General features: G+C 39.7%; 1 protein-coding gene and 1 pseudogene across 9 annotated transcripts in view; both read right to left on the bottom strand.

Annotated features, from left to right (window-relative positions):
• Mtus2 (microtubule associated scaffold protein 2) overlaps nt 1-23,944 on the bottom strand; it is a 716,842-nt gene that overhangs the window by 136,537 nt on the left and 556,361 nt on the right. The gene's annotated exons all lie outside the window — the stretch shown is intronic.
• The window catches only part of LOC110343929 (GTP-binding protein 4-like), a 37,799-nt pseudogene continuing 15,749 nt past the window's right edge, over nt 1,895-23,944 (bottom strand). The window contains exon 2 of the transcript XR_015446671.1: nt 1,895-21,965. The product of XR_015446671.1 is annotated as a GTP-binding protein 4-like (transcript). The remainder of the gene's footprint in view (nt 21,966-23,944) is intronic.

Genomic DNA, 23,944 nt, shown 5'->3' with positions numbered 1-23,944 from the left:
AGTTTTCCAAACAATAGTATAGCTTAAGAATGTTGTCACCTGGCCAGGGATTTAGTTCAGCAGCATAGTACCTGCCTGGCAAGCTTGAGGTCCTGAGTTTGATTCCTAGTACCAATAAAATAAAATAAAATAAAATAAAATAAAATAAAATAAAATAAAATAAAGAATGTAGTTGACTTGGATTCTCTGCTCAAATTCCATGCAGGCACACAATGGTAGCTACAAAGTCAATCCTTCCTGGATTTAATTTCATTAAAAAACAGACCTGTTTCAACCACTGTAATAGTCATAACCTTAATTCCTAATATTAAATAAATGTATGTTACAAGTTGTATAACACAAATTTTTAATGACATAAATCCATCTAACACATATTATTTGATGCCTACTATGTGCTAGGCACTATTCTAGGCTAAGCTAATAGTAACTCTAGGATTTTTTTCCAACATATCATTGACCCATATGCCCTTAAATGCCAGAAAATTGAAAAAATATATACCAACAGTTATTCCTTATTGATGACCTGTGAAGTGTGTTTATGTTTTTGAATGTCCTGGGAGGTGGCATTCTTTCTCTCTTTGGGTTACAAGCTTCTAGATGAGGCAGATCCTGTGACTATTCTTTTAAAAGTCTTTTCTGAGGAACAACAACTGATAAAAAATTTTTTCTGCACTGTGGGTTGTCTCTTCACATTGTTGGTGGTTTCTCTTTCTGTGCAGAAGGTTTTTAATAGGAAGAGATCCCACATGTTTATTCTTTGTACTAGTTCATATAAAACTGAGGTTTTGTTCATGAATTCTTTTCCTACGCCAATGTCTTCAAGAGTTCTACCTAACTTCTGTTCCAGCCGATTTAGCTTCTGATTTAATATTTAGATCTTTAATCAATTTCGATTTTAGTTTAGTGCATGGTGAGAGATATAAGTTTAGTTTTAATCTTTGGCAAGCTGAAATCCAATTTTTCCAGCACCATCTACTATCTAGAATATATAAAGAACTTTAAAAAATCAGACTCCTCAAATTTAAAGATCCAACCCAAAATACAGGCATCTGAAATGATCAGACATTTCTCAGACAAAGAAGTACAAATAGCGAAAAAACATATGAAAAAATGTTTGACATCACTGGTCATTCGAGAGATGCAAATGAAAACAACGCTGAGATTCCACCTCACCCCAGAAAGAATGACTGCTATCATGAAATCAACCAATAACAAATGCTGGTGGGGATGTGGAGAAAAAGGAACCCTGCTCCACTGTTGGTGGGAGTGTAGACTGGTGCAACCACTGTGGTAATCAGTATGGAGATACCTCAAAAAAATTAGGATTAGACCTATTTGACCCAGCTATTCACCTACTGGGTATCTTCCCAAAATAATTAAAAGAATCATACAACAGTGATATATGTGCACCCATGTTCATAGCGGCACAGTTTGTAAGAGCCAAAACTTGGAAACAGCCCAATTACCCATCAACTGGAGACCAGATAAAGAAAATGTGTTTTTTTAAATAAAATGGAGCACTACTCAGCCATAAAGAATGAGAAACTAGAGACATTTATAGCTAAATGGTTGCACATTGAGGCGATACTCTTAAGTGAAATAAATAAGACACATGTGTAAATACTGAATAATTGTTCTGGTGTGAGAAGCTCAAAGTGTAAATAAGGATCAAAATTTGTAATAGATAATGTGAAATAGGAAGAAAAGTTCCAAAGGGGAAGGGGAAGTAGGAAATGTAGGGGAAAGGAAAGAAGGGAAAGGAATAAATATGAGAAAAGGAAAAAATGGAAACAAAGTCTTTGTAAATAGGGAGGGGTGGAGGGGGTGAAGGGAGGGCAGGGGAATGGGGAAAAAATAAAAGTCAAGATACTCATGTAAATGTACAATTCCCAATAATAAATGTCAGCATATTGTATACCTAAAATGTACCAATATAATTAATTAATTTAAAAAAAGAAAGTCTTTTCATCCTAGTTGGCATCTCACAGTGGGTGTCGAACAAATGCTGGTGACTGAGTGACAACCTAACCACAGCTGAGCACAACCATATAAAAATACAAGTTTCTTGGCTTGCAAACAAGTGAGATTAGTTTTATGAACCTTGTGGTTTTTTGAGGCAGGGTCTCCATCTGTAGGCTGGCCCTGAACTCACTATGTAGTCCAGGCTGGCCCCAAACTCATGGCAATCATCCTGCCTCAGCTTCCCAAGTGCTGGAACTACAGGCGTGCACCACCATGCCTGGCTTCATGAACCTTTTAAAGCAAGGCCCTGAAACTGTTTCAGTGTAAAAGTACTTGCAGGGTTTTTAAATTTTATTTCAAACCTGACAGTATGAGACATCAGCAAAGATATTTTTTCCCCTTTCTTGGTGTACTGATGATAAATTTTGCTGGGTATCAATTTTTAAAAACCCAGAAAGACATCATATTTTAAAAGCTTTAAATGACAATGTTCCCCTACATAATGAATATATTAATGAATTCTGACAAAAAGAGTTATGTTCTTATCTTCTTCAAACAACCATTTAAGCAAATCAAGTAAGGACCCCAAAAAGGCTTATTGAATTGCAGTACAGCACAGTCTCATAGCCTGATTATAAATGTGGATTTAAGGGCTTCTGATTAATCAGCCTGACCCTGCCATACATAAACATTGTTAATTTGTTTGATAAGGCAAAACCTGGCTGTGATTCTCAGTGTAACTGTAGACAGAGGCGATCCCACTTTCACAAGTGGCATCCCCCTAGCTTTCTTGATCTTAGATAATAGCTTCACAGTTCACTTTCTGTCCAGACTGACAACCAAGGAGGCATGTCCAATTCCTTTTTCCTTCCACTGCCTTCCCCAAATCTAATCCAGCAACATTGTGCTCTACTTTCAAAATACAGACAGTCCCCAATTTATAATGATTCAACCTATAAATTTTTATTTTGCAGTGGTGCAAAAACAATATGCATTCAGTAGAAATCATACTTAAAAATTTAAATTTGAATTTTTTCCCCAGGCTAGCACTATGTGGTCCAATCCTCAGCTGTGATGCTGGGCAGCAACAATGACTGCAGTTCCCAGTCAGCTCTGTGTTCACAAGGGGGAAACAGCTGGTATTCCATTTGCTACCCTAGGACATTCAGTAGGTTAGGTATATTAAATGCACTTTTGACTTATGATCTTTTCAACTTACAGTGGGTTTATGAGGACATAACCCCATCATACTTTCTTCACTATGACAGTTGAGACCACCAGACCAATTGTCTGAGTTATGTCAAAAGCCTCTGAAATGACCTTTCTTGTTCCCTCTGGCTTTCTATTATCCATCCTATAGAGAATAGTTAGGGTGATCTTTTACACATAGAAACCAAGTCATATACTAGCCACATTAAATGCCATTTCTGATGTCACTTACCATATAAGCCACCCCATGGATGATAAGTCCTGTGTAACTCTTGGGCTTTACTCCCTTCTATTCTCCTCCTTGGTCCTGGAGTCATAACCACAGCTTTCTGCTATTTATCTAACACATGAAAACCATCACTGTCCCAGAATCCGTGCATTTTGTAACCCCTTCAGCTCTCACATTCTTTCCTTTGTATTTTCACAAGTCTGTCTTTTCTACATCATTCCAGTCACTTCTTCAGATGGACCTTCCCAGATTATCCCAAACACAGAGTCCCACTCACCCCACTCACTCCTCGTGCCCTTACCCTAGCTTTATTGTCTTCAGAGCACTTATAAGACATTCTTTGTATTATGCATGCATTTATGTCTTCCCTACTGGATAGAAGATCACACTGGTATACTTATACCTCCAGAGCCTACAATTGTGCTTGGGATATTCTAGGCATGCGGAAGTATTTGTTGAATAAATTTATATCATGAAAAGAATTATGGATAGAGTATATTTTATCCAAAATCCTTGTGACTAGAAGTGTTTCAGAGTTTGGATCTCTTGGGAATGGAACCTGATCCTAAACATAATCTATATTTCATATGTCATATATATCATATCATCATCTATATGTATATCATAATCATCATCTATATTTCATATATATCTTATACACATAGCTTGAATGTAATTTTATATAATTTTTTTTTTTTAGTTTGCCTGTGACTGCATTCTCTCCCATGAGGTCAGGTATGAAATTTTCCAATTGTGGTGTCATGTTGACACCAAAAATGTTTCAGATTTTGGAGCATTTTAGATTTTCATATTAGAGTGTTCAATTTGTATTACAAACTACCATACAATTTGTAATCAAAATTAAAAATGTAATATTAGGAATAAAGATTGTGACTTTCACAATGATTGATATAGATACATGTTTTTAATAAAATTAAATTTAAGAGGGACTTACTGTATTGTGTAGCTACCATATGCTCACCATGACATTGTCATTATGGATAAAATTTTATAGAAAGACATTTTGAGTCTTGTCTTCAGTGTCATCCAAGAAGCCTTATCTCTGGGTAGCTCCTGAGATATGAAGACTAGTTGGCTATAGGTGAAGGGAGGAAAAACCCTAACATCTTCTTATGATTCTGAGCAAGAACTTCCATGACAGGGAAAATGGCTATCCCACTGGTTTTAATCAGGATGTTAGGGAGCACATGAGTGTCTATTTTGGGAAAAGAAAAGATGCTGAAGTGACAGATTTCAGAGGTAAAAGATCTAGTTGGTAGCCAGGAAACCGGCAAAAAAAAAAGGAGATTAGCTCAAATTCACATCAGAGATTATTCTCAGAAAAGGGAAAACAAATGGTATATGGTTTTGGTATCAGTGTGTTATTTTCTAGTCTGGAGTTTGGCACACATTGTTTTGGGGAACCCTAAGAATAGGTAGAAATAGGAACATATCAAAATAATAAGAAAAATATTTGGAGGCTGGGACACAATACCTGATATCACAACTTAAAGTAAGAGAAGTTTATTTTGGCTCATGTTTTAGAAGCTTCAGTTCTTTCATAATTGGCCAGCACCAAGGCAGGATGCCATAGCAAAGGGTGATGGTGAAGGAGAGCTGCTCATGGAATGGTAGACAGAAAGCAGATAGCAAAGGAAAGAAACAAGAAAGGAGAGAAATCTTTCCAGGCCACCCCCACCCCCACCCCAGTATCCCATCTGACCAGATTTCACCTCTAAGAGCAAGTCAGCTGTAACCCCCATAATCCAATCACTTTCCAAAGCCCCACCCTTGAGTACATGAGGCTTTAGTGGGACATCTACCTACAAAACATAACATTCTGCCCCAGCCCCCAAAAGACTCATGTGAATCTCTTTATGCAAAATATGTTGAGTCCATCTTTAAGAGTTGCCAAAATCCTAACAGCTCCAGCACTGCTGGAAAGCCCAAGTCCATATTCTCCTCTGAGACTTGAGGCAAACTCCTGAGCTCCTATAAAAATCAGGAAGATAAACACTGCTAACATACAATGGCACAAGATAAACATTCCCATTCCAAAAGGGAGAAAAGTGGAGATAGAAAGCAGCTGGACCAAAACAAGACCAAACCCCAGCAGAACAAACATTAAATCGTGTAATTCCATGTCCACCACCCAGAGCAAGTTGTGGTGACAAGATGTAAACTCTGAAGGGCGTAGGTGGTCTTTTGGTCTTTTTGCTTACTCCTTGTCACTTTCTTTGGATGTTCATTTCTAGCTTCTATAACTTTCTGGGGACTCCATTGCACTTTTGGCTCCACTCTCACAGCTTCATACACTGCCCCCTCAGGGGCATACTGCCTGGTCTCTCAGGCCTTATAAAATCTAGGTGGAAGCCTTCTTGACCTCACAACACTTGCATTTTGCATGTCTGTGAAACCAGCACCATGTGAATGATTTCAAGGTCTACCCAGCTTGAGCAGTAGCCAGGCCTCTTTGCATTATAGTTGAAGAGACCTCTGAGTGCTTGGACGGCTGAGCGCTATGAACTGAAATCTCATTCCCTAGGTGGCCCTTCAGGAACACAGTGCCCTGGAGCTCTCTTCTCAAAGCAAAGATTTTCACTTTTGGATGCTGAAGCCTGTGAAGGCTGGGATCTTACAAATTACAAATCCTCAAGCCATTTTTCTTTTGTCTGTTGTAAAGTACTTGGGTTCTTTTTAATGCTAATCTTTTCAGTGACCAAGCTCTCCTTTACTCCAACTTTACAGAGGTCAAGTAAACTCCTAGGCTCTTAACCTGTTATTCATTAAAAACATGATCTCTGTTTTCTTCTGTGGCAATCAGGAATGTAGAAACTGGATTTGCAGATGCCCAAAGGGTAAGTAAAAGCAGGAAAAAGCTTAGCATCTTTGCCTTCATTTATGATGTATCCTTTATTACCTTAAAAGTTCGGGTCAGATCCCTGCTTAGGCCTGTAATCACTTAAGAAGTGCCAGTATTACAAGGTTTATTAGCCTAAAATTTTCCTAGCCTACCTCATCCCCCATCATTATGGCTTGTATTTAGATATCTCTCCCCCAAAAACCTCATGTGGTCATAGATGGGGCTTTTCGGAGGTGGCTGGATACAGGGTGTGTGATGCTGAGATTAGGAATGAAATGCTGGGATTAAGGGTGCCCCACCATGGATGTAGGTGGCACCACACAGGGTGGGTAGCCTGGATGAAATATAAAGGTAGGCTTCGTTATTTGCTTCTACTGCTGCTACTGCTACTTTTTCGCTATTTCATTGCTGCTTCTGCTATATCACTACTTCTCAGCTGCTGCCTCCTGTCTGCTCTGCCATGCCCCTCTGCCTTGCTACCCTGCCTTAGAGCCAGCCAACTATGGACTGAAACATCTACAAACTGTGAGCCAAAGGAACCCTTCATCCTTTAACTTTGGGTGTTGGGTATTTTGTCTCAGCGACGAGAAAAGTAACTAAGACAATCTGCAAGACTAAAATACCAAAATAAGAGTAACTAAAGTAATTTTCAGGATGTACAGAGACACCCAATTACCAACTTTTACAAGGTCCAGTTCCAGACCCCGCTGGAGTGATGACTAGAAATTTCCAGACATTGTCCTAGTGATGAAATCACTTTGGATTCCAGAAAAGGCAGAGCCTCAAGATCACCCCAAAATGTGATCATCCCCTAATTACTCCACAATTGGAACTAAGGTTGCCCCCCACCAAGCAAGAATAATCATCACCTGGTAACTGAACTGCCTCTCAACCCATAAAGATTGTCCTGGATCTACAAAACCAGAACTGAGACAATGATCAACTAGATTCCAGCCCACCATAGCACCTCATAAAACTAGTTCTTTACTTTTGTGAAGGGGCCAGTTTGATCCTTCTCTTCAGATCTGGGCCTCCTTCAGTTCCTCAAGCTGAAGTCATTTCCCTATTTTCTCTCACTTTCCTTTGTTAGGGGGAAGACTTGATCTTTATCAAAATTGTTCCCTCATTTATTTTCTCTTATTTTTCCAGTTGAAGCTTTTATGGTGTGAATTTGTGTTAAATGCCTCAGTTTGTATAAATTTGTACTAAATACCATGATAACTGAAGGAGGAAACATGCTAGACTATGACACTTCTGTACTTATGAATTTGATTATCCTAGGTACCTACAATAGCATCTTGTTTTTTGTATTAACTGCCTGGCTAGGAGCACTTCAAACATTGCTCTATAAAAACTCAAAAATATGTACCCAAAGCGTGAGCCTTACTATATATAAAGAAATATTCAATATACCTGATTCTAAAACCACTTACTCTTTAATTTACCCAGGACAAGAGCCACCCAGAGAGGGACAGGGAGGAGTTGTCATCTCAGTTGTAGGTTCCTGTGATTTGGGGAATTCAGCTCTGTTTTTCTCAATATTCTATATGTATCTCAAAACCAAAACAGCACATACTGCAATGAAGACGAACCTTGAAGACATTGTACTGGTGAAATTCACAGCCACAAAGGCCAAACTATGTGATCCCACTCATATGACCAAGAATGACCAAACTCATAGGGACAGAGAGTATGAGTGAAGTGGCCAAGAACCGGGAGTAGGAAGGGATGAGTGGTTATTATTTAATAGGTACAGAGTTTCAGTTTTGCAAGATAAGGAAATTTTAGAGGTGGATGGAGAAACAATCGTACAGTATGAATTTATTTAATGTTACTAGATTAATGATTCATACTAAAATGATTAAGATGACAAAATTTTACATGTATTTTATTAATTTATTATATTCAGATTTTACCACCAATAAAAATTTTGAAAATGAAAACACCGTAAAAAGCAAAACCAAGACATACAAAAAAGATTAAGAATGTGAGAAAATTAGGAAGATTTCCTATACTCACTGAGGATACTCCATTCTGATATTGCACATAAAGCCCTGTGGAGTAGGGAATTAGATCTGTCTGCCTTAACATTCTATCTGGGCACTCCACATCATACCTTACTATATAATTCTTGTCATACTGTGACAGTGGTGAAGACACATTTATATTGTGAATACCCAGTCCAGTTGTGACCAGAATCTTTAGGGTTCCAATGAGCCTACACCATATTATAAATATAAACAGATCTTCAGAAAGTTCTCAAGTATGGTATATGTACCAGCTCTATTTCTAAGCCCCTAAGGAACTACAGGAAATCTTTTCAGGCTTAATGCAAGCAGATCTTACAAATCCACTTTACCTCCAACACATCAACTGAGTTGACTGACAAGCTACCCCTAGTCCTCTCTTTTACATCCCTAACCCTACAAATAATTTGGGCCTCATAAACCTTTATCTTATTCCTTCTAGTTGTTTGTCTTTATTAGAAAAAAATATATAGTATATATAAGGAAAACAATCTTTAGTTTTTTTGTATTACTAAAGAAATACTATGATTGGGCCAGGGATTTAGCTCAGTGGTGCTGCCGCCTGCCTTGCAAGTGCAAGGTCCAGAGTTTGATCCCTAGTACAAAAAAAAAAAAAAAAAAAAAAAAAAAAGAAAAGAAAAGAAAGAAAGAAAGAAAGAAAGACTATGATTTAAAAAAACCCAGGTCATCTTCAGTGAGAACGGAGGCATCAGATATGTGACACTGTCTGTGAAATGTTAGCTTAATTTATAACTTATCACTTCTATAGGAAAAGGAAAAGGGTAGATGGATTCAGGGTCTTTTTAAATGGAAGTTCCATTAGGAAATACTGGTGGGGCAAGACAATAGCCTTGGACAAGTTATATACAGTGAGACAAAAGGGAAATAGACCTTTTTCAGTTCAAATAGATACAAAAGTTGAGAATGTGGCAATCATCTATCACATACCCAGGGAGCCTCTGCTGAGAGGTGATAATCTAATATGAGTGACTTACACACCATGGGCTTTAAGACATTTTCATAATTTTAGCCCAGTTTGCAATGCCTGCAAAAGTGGCTTAGTATTTTTCACTTTTAATAAAATGATTCCTAGCAGTAAAATAAAAACTGACTTTGATATTTATAAATAATGCTGAGTTTTAGCTCTTTTGATATACCTGTATATGAAACCAAAATATAACGGGGATTGAATTCAAGCTCACTCTGTAAGAACAGAAGTTAGGCTTGGGCCCTAGACAAAAAAATTTAGTCTTAGTCATTTTTCTGCCTAGGGAGAGTACAAAGGAAGATAGCTAGAGGTTATTTTGCTGGATTCCTGCATTTAGGAAGCTCAATGTCTATATTTTATCTAATGGTACCTTATTTCACCTATAAAGTCAATCAGATAAATTATAAATGCCAAAGTCACCTCCAACTTTATCTTAATTTTTCCACGGGTGATAGCAACTTCACGTGGCCTCTCAACTAAATGTCAACTAGAGAAACCCACTGGTGTTGATCAACTAGACCTGGAATGGGTTGTAAATTCCCTTCCTGATTGTCTGCCCAGCCTAGTTAACTAGGCTGTAGAGTTGAAGGAAAATTCATTATGAGCTTTGGGATGAGAGTTCATGTTGGGTCCTCAGAGCCACAGGTTACAATTTCACAGGGCAGTAAAATAGGCAATGTTTTGTGCTCTGATAAATATGTGTTCAGAATGAAGCAGTAATTCCACCATGTACACATTGCTATATTTCTAGTTATGAAAGGACAAGAGTTTTAGTTTTTATGTTAATAACTGTGATCATCACTAACGTGATATAAAAATCATTCCTAGGATCTCAGTCATTAGATTCAGAAGCTACCACATTAGTCTGTATGTGGTTTTACATCCACCTTATTAGAGTAATCCAAAGCCAATCTCTCTCTAAAAACATTTCCTAACTTTGCCCTCTCTGTACTCCATTTTCCACTAGGTCCTTCTAACTTTTACTTTCATGCATCTCCTAATTCCATGCTTCTCTCTTGCTCTACTTTTGTCCATAGTGCTCCTCTCCGTTGGACCATTTATTTTATGTATCTGTAAAGTTCTGATTTTACAGGCATCTTAGTCCATTTCATGCTGCTATAACAGAATACCTGAGACTGGATAATTTATGGTAAACATGAATTACAATGGCTCAGTTTTGGAGGCTGGTGAGTCCTGGATTTCAGGCTCCTCATCTGATGAAGGCCTTCCCATGGCAGAATCACAAAGAGAGACTGGAAAAGGAAAAAAAGATCAAACACATGGGCTCCAGCCCTTTTATAATCAGAACTATTCCATTCATGTGTGTTGCAGCCCTTATGACCTAAACACCTTTCATTAGGCCCCACTTCCCAATGATGTTACACTGAGGATTAAATCTCCAGCACATGCTTTTTGGGGGACATATTTAAGTATCTGTAAAGTTCTATGTAAATTCGGTGAAGGCAAGGCCTGTAACCCTGATCTCCACATGCCATCCCAGTACCTAGACTAGCCCACAGTAGATGCTTGTTAAGTATTTGTAGAATGAATAAAATCTTCAAGATCCTAGGCCCTTAAACCTTTAAACCTTTGGAGTAAAAAATCTACCAAGACACAAATGGCAAGATCTATTAGCAAAAGGAGTCTTTTCTAAGCCCTTGGTGTTTGGAGGGATTTGCTTTACCAGGGGCCAGGAATCTGCTCTCAAAGTAGCTCTGACCTTTGTAGACCAACCAGGAAAGAGTGGTCATATATTGCCATTTCTAAAATATCTGCTATTCAAAGCTTGTTTATTGGAGTTACTCTTTTAGGAAATAATTGGGCATTTGGAGTCAGTTGCTCAAATATGTATGTATTTGAATAGAAACAGAAGAACATTAATTAATTTAGATTTGTTGACAAGTATAAAGTAACAAAGACATATATATATATGTATTTTTTTTCTCTTTCTTTTTTAGAAAAGGTCTCACTAAGTTGCCCAGGCTAGCCTTGAACTTGTGGTCCCTCTGCTTCAGCCTCCTGAGTAGCTAAGACTACAGGTATGTGCCACCATTCTTGGATAGGGCTCTCTTGAACAAACTCTAGACGGGCTTCTTTGAGCCCTCTTTTCACCTAGACCTTGTCCTTGGGTCTTGTCTTCATCCTAGGAATAGACAGCAAAGATCCCCTCCTCCCTTGATATCTGATCACCTAACCTGCCTTCTCCAAGAATCCTGTCAAATCACTTTAGCAAGAATCCCCCTACCCTTGCTCTCCTCTTTTTAGTAATTATTCACCCACTGATCCCCTCACTCCACTTGGTGGCTATTAATCCCATTTCTTTGCTGTGATTAGAGTCAAGCCCAATCTCTTTACCCTGGTGCAAAAATCCTGATGCTTATCACAATAGTCTCGAATAATCTTCCTTATCATCTTAACAAGTGTCAGAATAATTTCTTTTCTTTAACAAAAGGAATGATTTTATCTGTTACAGGCCCTATACCTTGACATGTTCTTTCATTTGTTCTTTTGTTCATTCTAACCATGTAGTATTCAAAATGAATTTTAAATTTGTTCATTCAACTCATTCATTTAAAGCATTCTGAGTAGATGATTTCTTTATCATTCCCACATTTACTGAGGCTTCCTGTGCTATATCATAGGCTTCTTCATAAAATGTCCTATAGGCACTGAAATGGGGATCCCTGTTTGAGACTGAGAGGGACAGGGTTGACCTCACCTAGTGTGAAAGAATGGAAAGGTTTGATCAGAAAACTTACTGTAAAAGACTGAGCCTCTTTCTTGTCTGGTAAATGGTCACTTTGGCTCACATCTGGAAAAGACAGTGTTCTGGATGCTGCTGGTTGGATCACCTATTGACTTGGCACACACTAGCTCTATGACACAGTTCACCTGTTCCTAAGTACAGATAAAAGGACAAACAGCCAAGAGTGAGTGGAGGGCTGCAGCAACAGTAGGCAACCAGTAACTTGGTTTAAAGACTTCAGTGATGAGGCAACTGCCAAGTGTGGATGAGAAGGGATGGGGTGGCTAAAGGAATTTCCTATCCCTCTTTCTCCTCTTTCCTGAAGGGTAGAGAGAGATAAGTAATAAAAGGATGGAAGCAATGGGATGCTTCTTAGTTATCCCTGCCATTTCTCCTTTCTGACTACCTCTCTGGCTGGGCCACAAGAACATCTCAGGATTCTGTGGATGTAGAGACCCAGCAGCCAGGCCTCCTCTGAGCACTGTTCCTCAGAGGGCAGGGACAGGCCAGAAGAGCTACTTTTGGGCACAGGGACAGTGAAATTACACATGATCTTCTGGTTAGGCCACAAGGGAACATGTGTTGGGATAGTATTTCTGCAGCATTGCCTATTATTCCTTACAAATGTTGGTATATTTCCTCTTGCCTTATCATACTGCTGAGAACATGTTTATTTTACCCTACCCAGCTATATCCTGGAAGATCCTGGAGTCCAGCAGAGTGTCTGGCCTACCACAGACTTTGAAGAAAAATGTCAAAAGGGATGAATCTAACTGAAATGGCAATTTAAACTGGATCCCAACACAAGTGTCACAAACTGATATGGCAGTCTGCCCTATTGCATTTTTAAAACTACAGCTTTGAGGCCACCAACAATACCTGAGCCAGAGCTATGGTCTGTTTTCAGCTAGAAATAACTGTTAAACACAAGTGATTTAAATGCAGACAGGCTAGGAATACTGCTGGCTGGGGTCTCAGGCTGGGGTCTCAGGGTGGGGCTGCCATGTTTGAAAGACCTTCAGGCTGACAGACAAGGCTGTGTCTCTTGGGGACATTGGATTTCTGCAGTGTGTGTGCTGGCGAGGTGCAGCAGCTGCACAGAGAGCTTTCAAGGACCTCAGCCTTGTCAGGGCTGAAGAAAAGAGGAACACACAGTACAGAACATGATTCTTGACAATCACAAATAGAAGGTGCTCTTGATACACCCAGACTTTGTTAATGGACATAGGAATTCAGGATATGATTTGGGCCAAACTCTTCTTATCATCTGTTTGAGTTCCCTCTATGTGCTAACACAGCATCCAGAGTGTGAATCCACGTGCAAAGTTCTGCATTCAATGCTATTTTCTCTGGAGAGAATGAAATAGGATAGATTCTGGGTCAGGAAAAGCAGGTATTCTATCAGAAAGTACAGATAATATCAGACATCTAAAGGTCACAGGATTTCTCCTGAGCCTGGATAGGTAAGTGGAATTGCTCATTACTTTGTTTCATTGTGAAAACATCTCTTCTACTGGAAGAGAAGTTTATCCTTTTGACTGTACATTTCTCCTTATTGTCTACCTCTGACAAAATATATTCATACAAGGAGGATGTTTTATAAATACAACCAGATTTTTTTCTCCTTTACTTTGGGGATTTCCTTTTAATGGACTAGAAAACATTCATTATCTTAAAAGAATTTTTCAAAATGCAACTCTATTCCAGGTTTAATTATATACAATTTAGGTCACCTTATTTTAAATAGGCCCTGAAGTGGCTGTCCCTGAACTACTTTCTATGTTTTGTGTAAGTTTCCCAATTACAAAGAAAAAGTGGACAGTTAGAAGCTAAAGACAAATGTTTCCTCTATGCAAGTAGCCTGGGGATAGTTTTCTAGGGAAGTAAGAAGCAGGTGGAACTGGGATAGACTGAACTGCCTATACTGTGTCTTCTCTTCCAGCAGATTTGGGATGTGAACCCTTCCTCATGTCCTGAAAGTGGAGGTGGGGAGAGGTGAAGGGTGGGGAGAGAGTGGGGAGCAGTGGTAGGAGTCCTTCTCTCCAGACTCCCTATAAGCACCTTCTAGTGGGGAGACAGCAGGCCTGATATGGCAGGAATGTCAAACTGAAAGCCCCAAGATGAGAAGTCCTCCCTATATGGAGTGCCATGGTTTGGAAGTGGACTCCAAAGGCCTAAGTGGTAAAGGCCCCACTTACAGGGTTACCATCGATACCTCAGTACCTGAGATTGAAAAGGAGTCTGCTAGGGTTTGAATGTACTCCTTACATCCACCCCAAATTCATATGCTGGAAACTTAATCCATAATGCAACAGCATTGGGAGGCGGGGCTTAATGGGAGACATTTAGGTCACAAGAGCACTGGTCTCATCAATTAACACTGCTATAAAAATGGTTTTGGTGAGTGGGCTCTGTCTGTCCTGCATTCATGTGTCTTGTGATGACACATTAAGAGAGCCTTTGCCATATGTCAGTACTGTAATCTTTGATTTCCTAGCCTCTAGAACCCGGAGAAATGAATTTATCTTTATTATAAATTCCCCATTCTCAGATGTTCTGCTACAGTAGCACAAAACCAACTAAGACAGTCAAAAGTGACATTATATTTCCCTTTTCCTTTAGATCCTCATATCTATTTTAAAATGTCATTTTTGCTAAGATGGCTATTAAAATACTATATTAAGGCCATTCACAGGGGGAGAGATATATGTTCACTCCCCCAAATGACACTCAATGGTCATGTCATTTGGACATATAGTTATTTGCCTTGACTGGTCTGTCCTTTAACAAGATCATAAGAAGCCAATGAAACAGAAAGCCAATAATACAAAGAAAATATATCACATCTTCAATACATTTCTGCATTATGTGACTAGATTCTGTAGCCCATATTACGTGATAAATACACTGCAATCTACAATCTATAACTTCATTGACTCCCAAAAGAGCAGAGGATTTATTCTCTGTTCTCTTTCTCACGATGCTGTATTGTGTCTTTCCTCCCACCTGTCCTTCTCGACTGCCAGATTTCTCTTATATGAGCCTCACTTTTCCCAGCAAGCCTCTCCACTCTTTGCCAGCATACTCTGATTTTTGGTAATTAGTCATCTGAGGACTTCCATTTTTTTTTTTTATCATAACACATGTTCATCTAATCTCACAAAGAGTCCAACTCTACAAAGGAAAGTGCTACTGGAGAGGAATCTCTACCCACCCTGTGAAGGCTTGCAACAGATGCTCAGTCACTTCTTAAAGTAAAAGTCAGATAAAGATAAAATGTGGTAGCTAATGGTTTTAGGAGTGCCAGTCCTACCTAGCCTACTTTTTATTCTCACTTGTTTCAAAGCTATCTCCAGTTTTCCCATCTAAGAGTCCAATTCCTGAGTCTCCATGGATTCCAGTTTTTTCACCTTGTCTCTCTCCTCTCTTCCTCCTCCTCCTTCCTCTCTGTATCTCTCTGTCTGTCTCTGTCTCTTTCTCTCTGTGTCTGTCTCTCCCTTCCTCTGTCTCTCTCTCCCTTCCCCTCTCTGTCTCTCTCTCTGTCTCTCTCTGTCTGTCTGTCTGTCTGTCTCTCTCTCTCTCTCTCTCTCTCTCTCTCTCTCTCTGTGTGTGTCTCTCTCTGTCTGTCTCTCTCTGCTGGGGATTGCACCCAGAGCCTCACACATGCTAGTCAAACACTACAATTGAGGTATATCCATAACCCTTTTGATTTGGAGAAAGGATTTGTGCTAAGTTGCCCAGGCTGGCCTCAATTTGCAATCCTTCTGCTTCAGCCTCCGAGGAGTGATCACAGGCACATGCCACCACCCTCAGCTTCCTCTCACCATTTCTATCTCAATGAGGGCTGTTCCCCTTCATTGAGGTCCTTCCCCCAAAAACCTCAACCTCATCCTTGACAGCTACCTTTTCTTTATTTTCTACTCAAACACACTGTCACACTTACCCAAATTATCCCCTGAACATCTCTTCAACCACCCATAAACTTCTCTTCACCTACACATCCAGGCTCTGTCACTTTGTCCCACATCATCTACTGCCATGGGCTCCTGTTGGTCTCAACGTCCACCTGCTGTGCACTGCAGGTCTGCTCACATCTCTGCCCACCCAGAGGTGTCCTGTTTTTCTCAAATAAGGACCCATAACTGTCAGGCTCTCCAAGGCCTGGCCTGTTGACCCCCTTCTCACCCTCAGGCTCCGTTGTCCCCTGCTCCTTCCAGCTCTGTGAACTTACCATCACCCTCTGCTCCACAGTGCATTTCAAATGCAGACCCCTTCACCCACACCTGCTGGCAGCATTGCTCCTGAGCTGTTTTCTTCCATCAGAGAGCATACATATTTTCTCTGGAAGTGATCAGCTCCCCTCCCTGACTTTCTGGACTAAGTCACACTCTCTCTTACTGTATTTGTATTTGAGGTGACTGGATCAAACTCTCTACCAGACCCCAGTACACAGTACTGACAGTACACAGAAATTGGTCCTGCTTGCTCGGTGTGGTACCCACAGTGCTGAACATGGTTTCCAGCCAAGAGCAGGCACTCAGTGAGATGACTGTGTTTGAATAAACAGTCATCATCACAGACCAAGAATATTTCAAACCATTTTCATGTATATTATGTCAAATCACCCTCACAATAGACTTGTTAATTGAAACAGAGAGAAGTTGGGGTGATTGATCAGAGCGGACACAGATTTCTGATCCCCAATTCTGCTCTTTTTGTACATTGAGTTTTTTTTCACAGTATTGTAGTATCATTCCAAATATAGACTCTAAGGAGGCAGCAAAATGTCATGATAAACACAGACTTCAATGTTAGATCTACCTTGCTTCAGATCCCAACACTGCTTTGATTTACTAGTGTGACTTTTAGACAGAGGAATCCATCTCTCTAAGCTAATGAAGTACCCATAACAGGGTTCATCAAACAATTAAATGGAACAATGTGTGATTAGTATCTTCCTAAATGACTGCCACACCGTAAGCATAGAAAAATGTTAGCTAATAATAATGAGGAGGAAATAGTGTATGAGTTCCTTTTAGTTTCATAACTATAAGGAATTCTTAAACTTTGCCAGATTATTTCTTGTATTGTGACTTTGCTATGGGCTATAAGGATTGTAGTCTCTGATTATGGAGCACCAAACACTTCCACCTCATTATACTAACAATTTTAGCCCTTTGCCCTCTTTGCTTGCCACAGCTTCAAGCTTTCTCATCAGCCTGTCTAGTCTTTGACTGCCCCAGACTTTTTCTTAGCACAGGGCTGCCTCTCTTCACCTCAGCACAGCTACTGCATCTGGGCATAAGCCCAAATGTCTGTTCCTTTACAACCCCAGCTATGGATAACCACCTGAAGATTCTGATTTGGGTCATTTCACCACCCCTTCCATCACTACATTATAATCCTCCTTCAATCAGTGTAGATTTTCCTAGAAGGGGATGCAGAAGTGGACAGTCACAGGGGTTCCCCAGGATGGGAACTTTCTGTAGCATCCATTTCTTCTTCACTGATAAAGACAGTGTACCCATGAACCCTTCTCCTCAAGAACATTTCTTTTTGTAGCACATTTTAACCTATTAGAAGTTAATGAAGGCCAGGGATTTAGCTCAGTGGTTCTGCTGTCTGCCTCACAAGCATAAGGACCCAAGTTGGATACCCGGTACCCAAAACCCCCCAAAAACCAAAACAAACAAACAAATAAAAAAGAAGTTAATGAGATGACCAACTCATTACAACTCACCGGTTATCCCAGATCAAATCCCCAAATAAATGAGTGTGGATGGGGGAAATCCCCTTCTTCCTGGGAGCTCCGCATTTAAAGCTTTGTTTGTAAAAATGAAGCAAGTGCTAACATATGTCGCTTTGAACAACAACACAAACTCACAGAAGCAGAAATGAGTGTATCATCTGAAACTCTCCTCTAATGCCAATTGAGTCACAACTGTTCCATGTCAGGGCCAGGGGGCCATGCCAATGCCACATTCCCTGAGTGGGAGACTGTCTCTCCATGGTGCTCTACTTCCCTTGCCATGGGGTACAGGATGCCCTGAAAACTGAGCCACTGGGCCACTGTTGTCACTTCTCATTGTGAGAGACAGCAGGAGCAGAGGGAAAGAGCACGGGCCGATAACCAGATGCCTCCCAGTCTGTGTGCTGCTACTTCTCAGCTGTGCAGTCTCAGCTTCTCGGAGCACCCACTTTCCATCTAGATTATTTCATAGACAGCCTGTTACAGCTCTGGGGCCTCACCTGGAGACCAGAATGTATAGTCAGCCTTTGTCTCCAGGTTCTGCAACCTATCGATTCTTCACTCACAGATTGATCCAACTTCAGATTTAATTTAAAAAATTGTGTCTAGAAGTTGTGTCCGTGGTAGAGCTGGTGTGACTGTTAGTCACGATGTCAATTTGATTGAATTAGTAAACATCTCACAGATTAGTAAAGCAAACTTCTGGATATGTCTGTGGGATGTTTCCAGAATAGGTTGGGATAAAAGAAAATAAAGGAGGACTTTGGTGCTCATTTGAGCAGTTTCATTCTGCTTGAGCAAGGGTTTTTTTGTTTTGATTTCTTTTTGTACCAGGGATTGAACTTGGGACCTTGCACTTGTGAGGCAGGCAGTGGAACCACTGAGCTAAATCCCTGGCCCTGAGCAAGGGTTTTTTGCAACTATCATCAGATATGGATATCACACTACAGCTTCTTCAGCCTTTTTATGTGGACTCACACCAGCCACTCTCCAGGGAGTTCTCAGGGCCCTCAGGCTCAGACTGGCCCTGCATCCTTGATCCCTCTTGTTCTTCAGCTTCCAATTTCTTGGACCAAGTAGCTACTGGATCCTCTGGCATTGCAATGCATTCTCCCCCACTTCGAATCCTGTAATCCTGCTTAATAGAACCCTTGCACAATTTTACATACATATATATATTCACCCCCTTCTGTCAATTCTGTTCCTCTAGAGAACTTTAACAAACATAGCAAATGTGAGGTGAGGTGGTGGGTTTGATCCCCAGCCGAAAAACCCCCAAACTAAACACATTATGTCTACACTGAATATGCACACACTTTTCTTTCTTGTCAATATTCCATAAACAATGGAGTATAATTATTTGCATAGAATATCATATTCATTATTATGAGTAATCTAGAGATGATTTAAGATAATCAGGAAGATGTGTATAGGTCCTATGCCAATATTATGCCATTTTATACAAAGGATCTGAGCTTCCATGTACGCAAGTATCCAGAGGGGCCTGGAAACAAGTCCTTAAGAATACAAGGGGCCACTGTATTACCAGGTTAAAAACCACTAATACCTCTAGTCCTTCCTTTTTTCAGTTATAAGCATTTTAAAAAGGTATATTATATATAATGGGAACAATAATATACTATCAACATAGTAAGTTCCAAAGTATTCAAAAGTATACTTTTCTTTATCTTTCACTGCCCTTAATCTTTAGCTGTAAGCCTCTGTTTTTCCTCAGTTTTGGACAACATAATCTAGTTGCTTTTAGACAGAGTTAAATCCCATAATTTCTCAGTTTTGGTTTTTGTAAATCCACCACTTTTTAGTTTCACAATGGTCTCTGGTTTTTCCTTCTTTTATGTTTCTCCCTGGGCTGACTCCATGCTACAAGGGATTCATGTAATGGGTGCTAGCGGGAGCAGTCATGTGTTTGCTTCTGGCTCTCTTTTCAGCTGGCTCCTGGGCTGTCAGCTTTTGAGCCATGACTCATCTGGGTGGATGTCCTTTACACCACACCTACCACAGTGCATAATCACCTACCCACAGTGCCCTGTGAGGTAACCTTTGGCTGCTGGTCTCTATGGGTCCCCTGTTCCATCCTGTTTAGATCCAATTCTTCTCCATATCTGATGTCCCCCTCCGTGCCCTCTATCCAAGGCATAGGGTTTGTATCAGTGTTGTTTTCCATCCTTGGACTCAGCCTGAGGCAGGTTCAAAACAGACTCATCTGGAACACTCGTCCTGTTATGGTTTAGATATTAGTTAAATGTGTGCCCCAAGGATAAGTGTGTTGGAAGTTTTGCGACAGTGTTAAGAAATATTGGGACCTTTAACAGATAGAGCCCAGTGGGAGGTCACTGGGGTTGTGCCCTTGGAAAGGCAATGCTCATAGTTCTCATGGGACCTGGACACTCTTTGATTTCCTGTGTTGCCATGTAATCACTCTCTACCATATGCTTCTGCCATGATGCCATCTACCATTAAGTGATGCAGCCAATGCTATGTTGTTTGCACTTCATACCTCCAAAGTTGTGACTTAAATAAACTTCTTTTCTTTTGAAGTATTCGCCTTTGGGTATTTCATTTTAGTCAGATGCATCCACTCCCCTTTCCAAGTTTGAATCATTTCCAACTAAGTGCAAGTGGACACTGGAGGTAGGTTTCTGCCAGGATTCACTGCCCTTTGAAAGTATTTTTAAGTCTCTAAGCCTTTTCAGTATGAAGCTGAGCTCTGTGGTCACTGCTACAGTAAGAGGTGCCTGTGTGCCTGTCATCCACATCACAGGGAGACAAGAACATTAGGGAAGTTTGTGAACACTACTCATCTCAAATCAACACCGCACTGCAGTGTGTCTCAATCTGTTCTCGTAAATGAGAAATCCACCTATCAACCACTAATTTATTTCCTTTTTTGTAAATTGCAAATGAATAAGACTCAATGGAGAATATGAAAATGACCTGCATTGTGACTTACTTTTTAAGTTCATGTTTTAAATTAACATGAACACTACATTTGTGTTGTTGTGTGTGTGTGACATATTTGTGTACAGTTTTATAAATTTAAAAACATGTATAAATTCAGAGAGCAGCTGCTCATTCCATAGCAGCCGGAAAGTAGAAGGAAGGAAGGAGGTGGGGAGGGAGATATACCCTTCCAAGTCACACCCCCAGAGACCTCCCTCTTCCATCCAGATTCTCTTCTTCTGGGACAAAAAGTGGACTCCTTGTCATTTCTCTTTGACAAACTTAATTGCAATCAATTTGGCATCTCATTGATTCTACTGCTTTTCATTTTGATTTCCACTTGACAAACTAAAAATCTGTCACAAGCCTCTATTTTACTTTAATAAAAGCATCCTTAGTCAGGGTGCTAGTCTCTTTTATAGAGAATCCTTCAGCTTGCCAATCCATAAATATTTTCTGATCATCTTGAGGAAGTCGAGCTATTCTTGTTACATCGTGTTTGTTTGCTATGACCAAAAGAAGCTTGTTGATTAAGACAGGTTGGACATTCTGAAGAGTTCTAGTTGCTGCCTTGACCTGTGTCCATACTGGTCAGACAAATCCATCACCTACAGAACTGCAGTGCAGAAGTGATTCTGTAGCCAGGGCTGTGATGGCTGCATTTTCATGTGCCCAACAGATACTTGCTTATAAACACATAGAGCTGGACAACTACTTCTGCTCTCATCACCTTACTGACGTAGCTGGATTTCCCAACATAGGGTATCCACACAGAAGCATAGTCTCTGCATTTGAGTGAATGGTTGGCAAGTGAGACAAATGTAGTTGCACTTGTTCTGTGTATTCCAAAGCCTGCTCTGTTGCTTGATAATAGTATCCATTCATCTGAGGGTAGCACACTCCAGCTGCTAGCAGTAGTAGAAAGAATCACCATATTTCATAAGCCACACAAAATCTTTCGCTCATTGTCCTTCAAATTTTTGGCAATATTTAATTGTCCTAAGCAAATTTGCAGTGATACTTGTCTTAAAGAATTACCATCAAATAAGCATAAAATAGATGAATATCATGTATTTTTGGAATTCCATTACAATCTGAGTCTGTAAAAAAGTCCATTGAGTAAATTTGACATTTCTCATACAAAATGTCTAATATCGTGAATTTGGTAATGTTTATAAATAATTGCTGGAGTCTTTAGTTGAGTCTTTGATAATATTCGGTCAATAAAGTCCTAAAGAAAGAAGATGGTCATGTGAAAATATTCACACTACAGTAAGGTGGACAAGGGCAGCAATCCCGTTTCTGAATTTGTCCCCCAGCCCCAACCCCACCTTGGGAGATGATCTCACTGTTGTGTGGAGTTGTGTCACACCATGCTAGCGGTGGGCTGCACAAGGAGGTACAGCATGGCACATGGGACTGCTGTACTTTCTGCTTTTGGTCCTCTTTTTCTCCTTTCCTCCCATCTTTTGTATTTTTTTGTGGGTTTTTTTGGTACTGGGGCTCGAACTCAGGACCTTGTGCTTGTGAGGCAGGCGGCAGAACCACTGAGCTAAATCCCTGGCCCTCCTCCCATCTTCTGGGTTATGTAAACATTCTTTAGTATTCCACTTTCATTTATTTATCGTATTTATTATATCTCAAATAATTTTCTGGTTTTGGTCTGGGAATGTAGTATGAAAACTTAACTTTTTGCAATCTAATTGGAACTGAAATCTGGCTATCATGAGTGGAATGTAGAAACCTTGCCATTACAATGGTTCCTTTCCACTCACCCCTTTGTAGACATTTTATGAATCACACATATGTACACTGTGAACTCCATCCAACCAATGTCATTAAAAAAACTCAATAAGGAAAGGATAGTCTATTATGTTTATTTTGTTGTTGTTTTTGTGGTACTAGGGATTGAATCCAGAGCCTTTGTACTGAGCTACATCTCTAGCTCTTTATTTACTTCTTATTTTAAGTCAGGGTCTCATTAAGTTGCTAACTTGTAATCCTAGCCTCACAGAGTGCTGGGATTACAAAATGTGCTACCATACCCAGTTGCAGATATTTACTAATTCTGTTGCTATTTCTGTTATTCTAATTTTTCTTCTGGTATTACTTCCCATCTTCCCTAATGAAGTAAAACTTCATTAATGGTTCTTTTAGACTAAGACTGCTAACAAAGAATTTAGTTTTCCTTCATCAGAGAATGTGTTTATCTTCATTTTAAAATTCTATTTTCACTAGATAGGGAATTCTGGGTTGATGGTCCTTTTAGCACTTTGAAATTTTTCCAGTTTCTGGCCTCCATAATTTGCTAAGAAACTTAAAGTCATTACAATTGTTGTTCCACCAAAGGTAGTTTCCTTCAATAGCTTTCAGTATTTTTTCTTTATCTTTTTATCAGTTTGACTGTATATCTGGGCATGGATTTCTTCGGGCTTATCCTGTTTGAGGCTCATGTTTTTTCACCATTCGGGGAAGTTTTCAACCATTATTTCTTAACTACATTTCTGTATCACATTCTTTTTTTCTAGGTGCCCAATAATAGAAATATTAGACTTTTATATTGTCTCACAGGCTCCTGGGATCCATTTTTAAAATTATAATGTTTTTTGTTGTTCAGATTGGACAATGTCTATTGATCTATCTTCAAGTTCACTGACTCTTCTCTATTATCTACATCCAGTGAGCTTACTTTGATAATTTATATTTTTTAGTTCTATTATTTTCCATTTAGGTCTTTATTATATCTTATTTCTTTCATAAGATTTTCAAACTTTCTACTCAAGAATACTCCTCCTTACTTCTTGGAGAACTGTAAAAATGGCTGTAATTAATAGCTTTGTCAAATAAATATGATGTCTATCATGTTCACTTTGTTGTGTTCATTGCCTTTTGTCATACAGTTCTCTGTATGGTGAGTAATTTCTGACTGTATGGTGGGCATTTTGAATATTACATTATAAAACCATGGGTCTTGTTTCTATCCTACAAGAATCAAGAGCAGGCAACTATCAGGTAGAGTTCAGGTCACTGGTTCCATTCAGTTTTCCGTAGGCTACACTCCCAATGCCAGTTGTTTTCAAAACTTTTGAAGTGCTAACAGGATCTGTCCCACATTTGAACCACACTCTGGCCAATATGGGACTTGGGTGGTATTCTATCCTGCAGTTCATTCTCAAAGTCTATATGTGTTTATTGGGTGAAATTCATATA

This window comes from Heterocephalus glaber, unplaced genomic scaffold, assembly GCF_053883595.1.
Source record: "Heterocephalus glaber isolate CG9 unplaced genomic scaffold, H.glaber_assembly_v1.0 deba00001720, whole genome shotgun sequence".
Taxonomy (NCBI): Eukaryota; Metazoa; Chordata; class Mammalia; order Rodentia; family Bathyergidae; genus Heterocephalus; species Heterocephalus glaber.
The sequence above is the reverse complement of the archived record's forward strand: the minus strand, read 5'-3'. Positions and strand labels throughout refer to the sequence as shown.